This window comes from Manihot esculenta, chromosome 6 (assembly GCF_001659605.2).
Source record: "Manihot esculenta cultivar AM560-2 chromosome 6, M.esculenta_v8, whole genome shotgun sequence".
NCBI lineage: Eukaryota > Viridiplantae > Streptophyta > Magnoliopsida > Malpighiales > Euphorbiaceae > Manihot > Manihot esculenta.
The window spans coordinates 357,087-363,162 of NC_035166.2; positions in this window are offsets into that span (position 1 = coordinate 357,087).

Below are 6,076 nucleotides of genomic sequence, written 5' to 3' on the forward strand. Positions count from 1 at the left end.
TCTCCGCATATAATTCTTTTATCATAAATCTACCAGTTCCGCATAAATTTTTAATCAGAGTGATTTTGATACCAATTATAACAGCAGATCCAAACTGACCAAATGACTTTTGCATTTATTTTTTATTTTATTCAAAATATTTAGATTAAAATTTATATATTATTCAACTAATCCTTTGCTGGAGGATGTGAAATTCAAAATTTCACATCAAAGTGTGGCTGGATCCACGATAATATGTTGGTAAACTGTAAATGAATTTTAGAATATATTGGTAAATTTAATAATTTATTTTTGAGTTTGTATTTTATAAGTTGGTCTTTTTATAATTATTGTGGTACTATTTTGTTTACTAATAAAAATATGTTCTTTTGTTTACTAATAAAAACATGTTATTTTGACTATCATAGTATCTTATCAAGATAGATTCTTTTCACTTTGGACTTAATTTTCTATGTTTATGAGAAGAATTAAGAACAAAAATACTACAGCTCTAAGGTTTTAAAACATTTAAGTTGAGTTTTTTTATTTATCTATAACTCATGTAGAGTTAGTCATTGACTTGAAAGATATTCGATCGAGCAAAAAATACAACAGTAAAATATTACTCCAATGGATAATAAGTAGATTTTCTTTGCATCTTGCCTTACCTTCAAGTTTATTAAATCATATATGAAAAAATGAATTAATAACAGTAAAGTTTTGGCTATTAAATCTTTACTTCGAGAGCCAATTTTCATATTGATATATAAATATAAATTAAATAGACATAATGCAATAAGCCTGAAATCATATACATATTTATCTTAAACGATAATTAAGTATTCTAGTACTTATTTCATATTTGATTTAGAATCGAAAGTTCACTAAGTTGTCAATCATCATCTAAGAATCTAATATGTAATAAGTTTAATATAATTAATTATGTAAAAGAAATGATAATCTTAAATTATTTAAATTTAAGATAAAATATCAATATTATTCGATAATAATTATTAAAAATTTTTTAAAAAATATATATGCACATTTGTATGTCTCATCATATAAAGGGTTTATGAGAATAAATATGTTATTCAATATAAAATAAACATTGATCTAAAAATTTCAATAAATCCTTACAAGATCTAATGAAATTAAGACTTGAACCTAGATGTAGCTCATAGTTAGCTTCAAAAAACCTTGAATTATAAAACTATCTCTTAATATCCCTTATAGATAGTTCTATAGAATGATTCACCGTCTTCTTTACTGCCTAATGAGCCTTTTCTTTTGCAAAGTTTTTGTCCGATACTTATAGGAATTATTGACATTATGATCCAATTTATATCACAACATTTCAAGTATTCCCTTTAATGGAATATTAGTAAAGCTAAACTTAAGAACTTTATATATCTCTCTATCAATTATCCTTATAATATTGTATCATAAATTTGTCTGATGACCTAATACTTTGCTTCACAAAGCAATTTAGGTTATTTCTATCATCATCCTTATCCTTATAAGTATTGCCAAAATTATTATAGTTAGATTAATCTACAATTGGTTTTGGTTATTAACACTCAATTTTTTTTCTCTTCCAAAAAATATATATTACTAGTTTTAACACTAAATTTTTTAAAATTTTAAACTAAAATATCTTTTGTTAAATATATTATTAATTTTAAGGAAATATTATTATTATTATTATTATTATTATTATTAATGGGAGATTTATTCATTCTTGCTATTTGAGTTGTTGTCTAACTATACCCTCAATATTCTCCAACGTATTTAAATTTGTGGAAACTTTTTTTAACCATGTTGATTGCTAGCATTTAACACTTAAGCATGCAAATAAAAGGAAAAGGAAAAAAAAAGTTACGGTATTGAATTAATTTGTTTTTTATTATTTATTGCATTATTTTTTATTTATTTTAAATATCAATATTAAAGAAATATTTTAAGTAGATAAAATATTTAAATTCTTTTTAATAATGGTAGCTTATAATAATTATAATATTAAAAAATATAATATTTAACAAAATAAAATTGAAATTAAAATTAATAATATTTAATAATTTTTGAATTACTACAATTTAGTTAATATTTGAATATTTATTTATTATTCAATTTTATGAAAAAATAAATAAATAAGAAGAGTAAAAAATTTAATTCTATTTAAAATAATTAAAACGTTTATATTTAATAATTAGAAATAATAAAATTAATTTTATATATGATGTTGGTACTGTAAATAATTAAGATATTTAAAATCTATTAAATTTTGATTAGAAAATATGAAATTATATTTAAAAAAATAAGGAAAGAGAAATAATATTTTTGAGAGAATTTAATGATATTTAAATCAAAGTTGAAACATTTTTAAGAAATAATATATTTTTAGTTAAAATAATATATTTTTTAGTTAAAATAATATATTTTTTCAGTTAAAAGACACATCTATTCAATTGAAATAATAATTTTTTTCATTGAAAGGATGTCACTTTTTAAGTGAAACAATACATTCTTTTAAATAAAAGTACTTGTTATTAACTTATTGCTTCGTGAAACCGTCATTTCAAATGAAAATTATATCATTTCATATTAAAAAATAAGATGTTTCAAATTTACTTTTAATATTTGTGACTTATACGATCTTTCTAGTGCTAAAATTTTTCTAATATAGGTTTCTTTAGGGTGGATTTTTGAGATTTATTTTCAAATTTGGAGAGCAGTATCTCTCATTGAAAAATTTAACATTTTAATTACTTTTTAATAGCACAAATTTAAAGAGATATAAAGGTTTCAAATAGCATATAATTATGTTATCAAAGATTTTAATTTATATCTATGTATATAATACTCTAGAACCAACATTTATATTAATAGTCTATAATATAATCGCATGTATTTAATACGAACTATCAAGAATTTTACTAAAATACTCCATACTTGTTCGATGAGAGTTTCAAAAGACAAACACTAAAACTTTTTCTCCTTTCCTTTACACACTAACTTAAGTGCATTCATATGTATGTAAAATAATAATTTAGGCCCATACATATATATAGAGTTCAAGAATTATATTAAAAAGATGCAATATTTTATATTTAGCCTAACGACACATCACCTAGTTAGGGTATGTCTCTTGATGGAATTGGATTAACTTACTTGGGTGATCTATTTTAATTTTTAATAAGACAATATTTTGTTTCAATAAATTATTATTACAAAGAGGAGCCAAAATTTGGCGATCCAAAGGGAGAAGTTGCTATAAGAGAAAATAAAAAAATAATAAAAAATAATTTACACTTTCTAAATATAAATAATAATTAAAAAAATGAATGGTACATATGGTACAGGAGTAATTCTTACCCAAACAAGAGTCCATATGGATCCATCTATAAATATTTGGAAAAAATATATTTTAGTTATTTGTACTTCTACGCTTTTACATTTCTAAGGACTAAAGTAATTTTTGTTGCATTTCAAGGTCTGAACTTTCACACTGTTAGCAATTTGAGGATCCAGTGGCTAACGACATTAGATATGCTAATGTGTTATGTTGACGTCATTGTCATATCTGACATGGTAGGCTAACATCATTGTCATGTCTAATGTGGTATGCTAGCATCATCGCCACGTCTGACGTAGAATGCTGACACTACATTATTAACCTTTTCCTTTATGATCTTAGTGCAAAAGTTTAAAAATACAAGTTTTTTAATTACAAATAAAATAAAGTTCTAACTTTTAATAGTAAAAATGTGTAATTTTCAAAATGTATGAAAAAAAAAAAAGGGAAGAGAGTGAGAGAGTGAGAGAAGAGAGAGTAGTGAGATAGAGAGGGAGAATGGGACAATGATAAAAGATCCTCTCTCTTTTCTTGTATCTCTCTATTTCAATTTACTTCTCTTTCTAGTTTTTTTTCTCGTTATTCTTATAATATCTATATTCAACTCTCTTATCCTAACATTTATTCATAGGAGTAAATAAGAAATTTTGATAAAAAAATAAATTATCATAAAGAGATACAAGAAGATAAAAGAGATTTTCTTTCTTACAATCGTCTATTTCTCTCTTTACTTTACTATGTCTCTCTCTTCTCTCTCTCTTTTTCTAATTCTCTTTTATTTCTTTTATGCATTTTAAAAGTTACACACTTTTACGATTAAGAGTTGAAATTTTATTTATTTTATAATTCAAAAACTTTTAATTTAAAACTTTTATATTTAGAAAAAATTGATGTTTTGGCGAGGACATCAGTATTATATATGAGATGTGAAATGATATCAGCATATCACTTCAAACGTGATGATAACATTAGTGTACCATGTCAAATATAGTATTAATGTTAGCATGTTATGTTAGTATACCTACCATCATTAATTACTAAATTCTTAAATTATTAACAGTGTAAAAATTTGTGATGAAAGTTACTTTAATCTATGTAAAAATGTGAGAATACACTCTTCCTTAAATATTTCAGTGTGGCACGGTATCTTTATTGCATCATAAATTATGATCTGCAGTGTGGCACGGTATCTTTATTGCATCATAAATTATGATCTGTAATTTTTAGTTGGCTTCCCAACTGACGCAGTAAATTAGGTTAGATCTTGGATCCAAAAGGTCAAATAATGCAAAGGAGAAATTATAATGTAAAAATTATATTATATATTATATTACGTTATATTATAATAGAAAATATATATATTATGTAAAAGTTATTTTCTTTCATGCGGAAGAGTAAATATTTTTAATTATTTATTACGTCTTGGAAATTATACATATTTTATCATTGGTTAGTAAAAAATAAGATATGCTGTCAGAAGAAATTTAATAAAGAAGAAAGAGTAGGTTGAGAAAAATCTTACTTTTAAAATTTTTACAATTATTAAGAGTAAATATGACCTTTTATATTTGATTGGTTGGACTAAAATGAAATTGTACGATCAATCATCCACCACAAACAGATTTGCTAGAAGTCCTCGTCAACGTTTATAATCTATTTGTACTTATGACAACTGTTTTTTATTTTTATAGATATTTTCTAAGCATCAGTTTTTTTATTTTTAATTAAAATATATACAGTCTCAAAATTTTTACTAATAAATAATATTTTTAATCATGGCAGAACGTTATTCACGTGGACACATTAAAAAAATATGAGGTTCTGACTTGATATTTTCACTCCTTTTGTTAAACTTAATTTTTTTTTTTCAAAAACAATCCACATCAATATATTATCGATAAAAAATAAAATATTATTATTTTTATTTAAAATTTTAAAAATATTTTAATTATCACTTATAATTTCTGTATGATAAAGATATTTCTTATATACAATCCAATCAATAAAAATAAAAATTTTTAGTTCTTGTATGAAATTTTTTTATAATTTTTTAAATTTTAATGATTGTTTCTCGGTTAATAGACAAAAATTGGAAAAAGTCTTTCGTTAATGTGGAAGAGTCATGTGTCTGTTTCTGTGGTTGGCTTTTTTTCAAATTTTATTGATTCGATTGTTTCGAAAGGTAATGTTCAATAGAGGTTTATTAGTTATTATGGATTTTCAAAATCGCAACGACGACATCAGTTTTGAAATCTTATTCGAGTTTTATCTCGTATAAACTCTTTTCCGTAGTTTTGTTCGGGAGACTTTAATGACTTATGCTCGAGAGATGAGAAAGAAGGAGGAGTATTTTTGCCAAATTATCTTATGTAAAGGTTTAGACAGATACTTAAGGAACATATTTACCAAATTATTTTATACAAAAATTTAATTTTAAATAATTATAAATTTTTGTTAGACTTTAAAACGGATATTTCTGTTAAATAGATTTGTCATAATACTACTCTAAGTGCTCATATTTTGATTAGAGAATTTATTAAATATAATCATTTTCCTACTTAGGATGATATTTCTCTTTATTTAATGAAATTTTATCTTTTAAAAAAAATTATTTTTAATCGATGTGTATATATTTTGAAATTTTAAATAGATATAATCTAAATATAAAAGTTTTATATTAAGAATAACGAGTTTAAAATTATTTTTTCTTTTTTATAATCAAATAAAAAATAATAAAAAAGAATA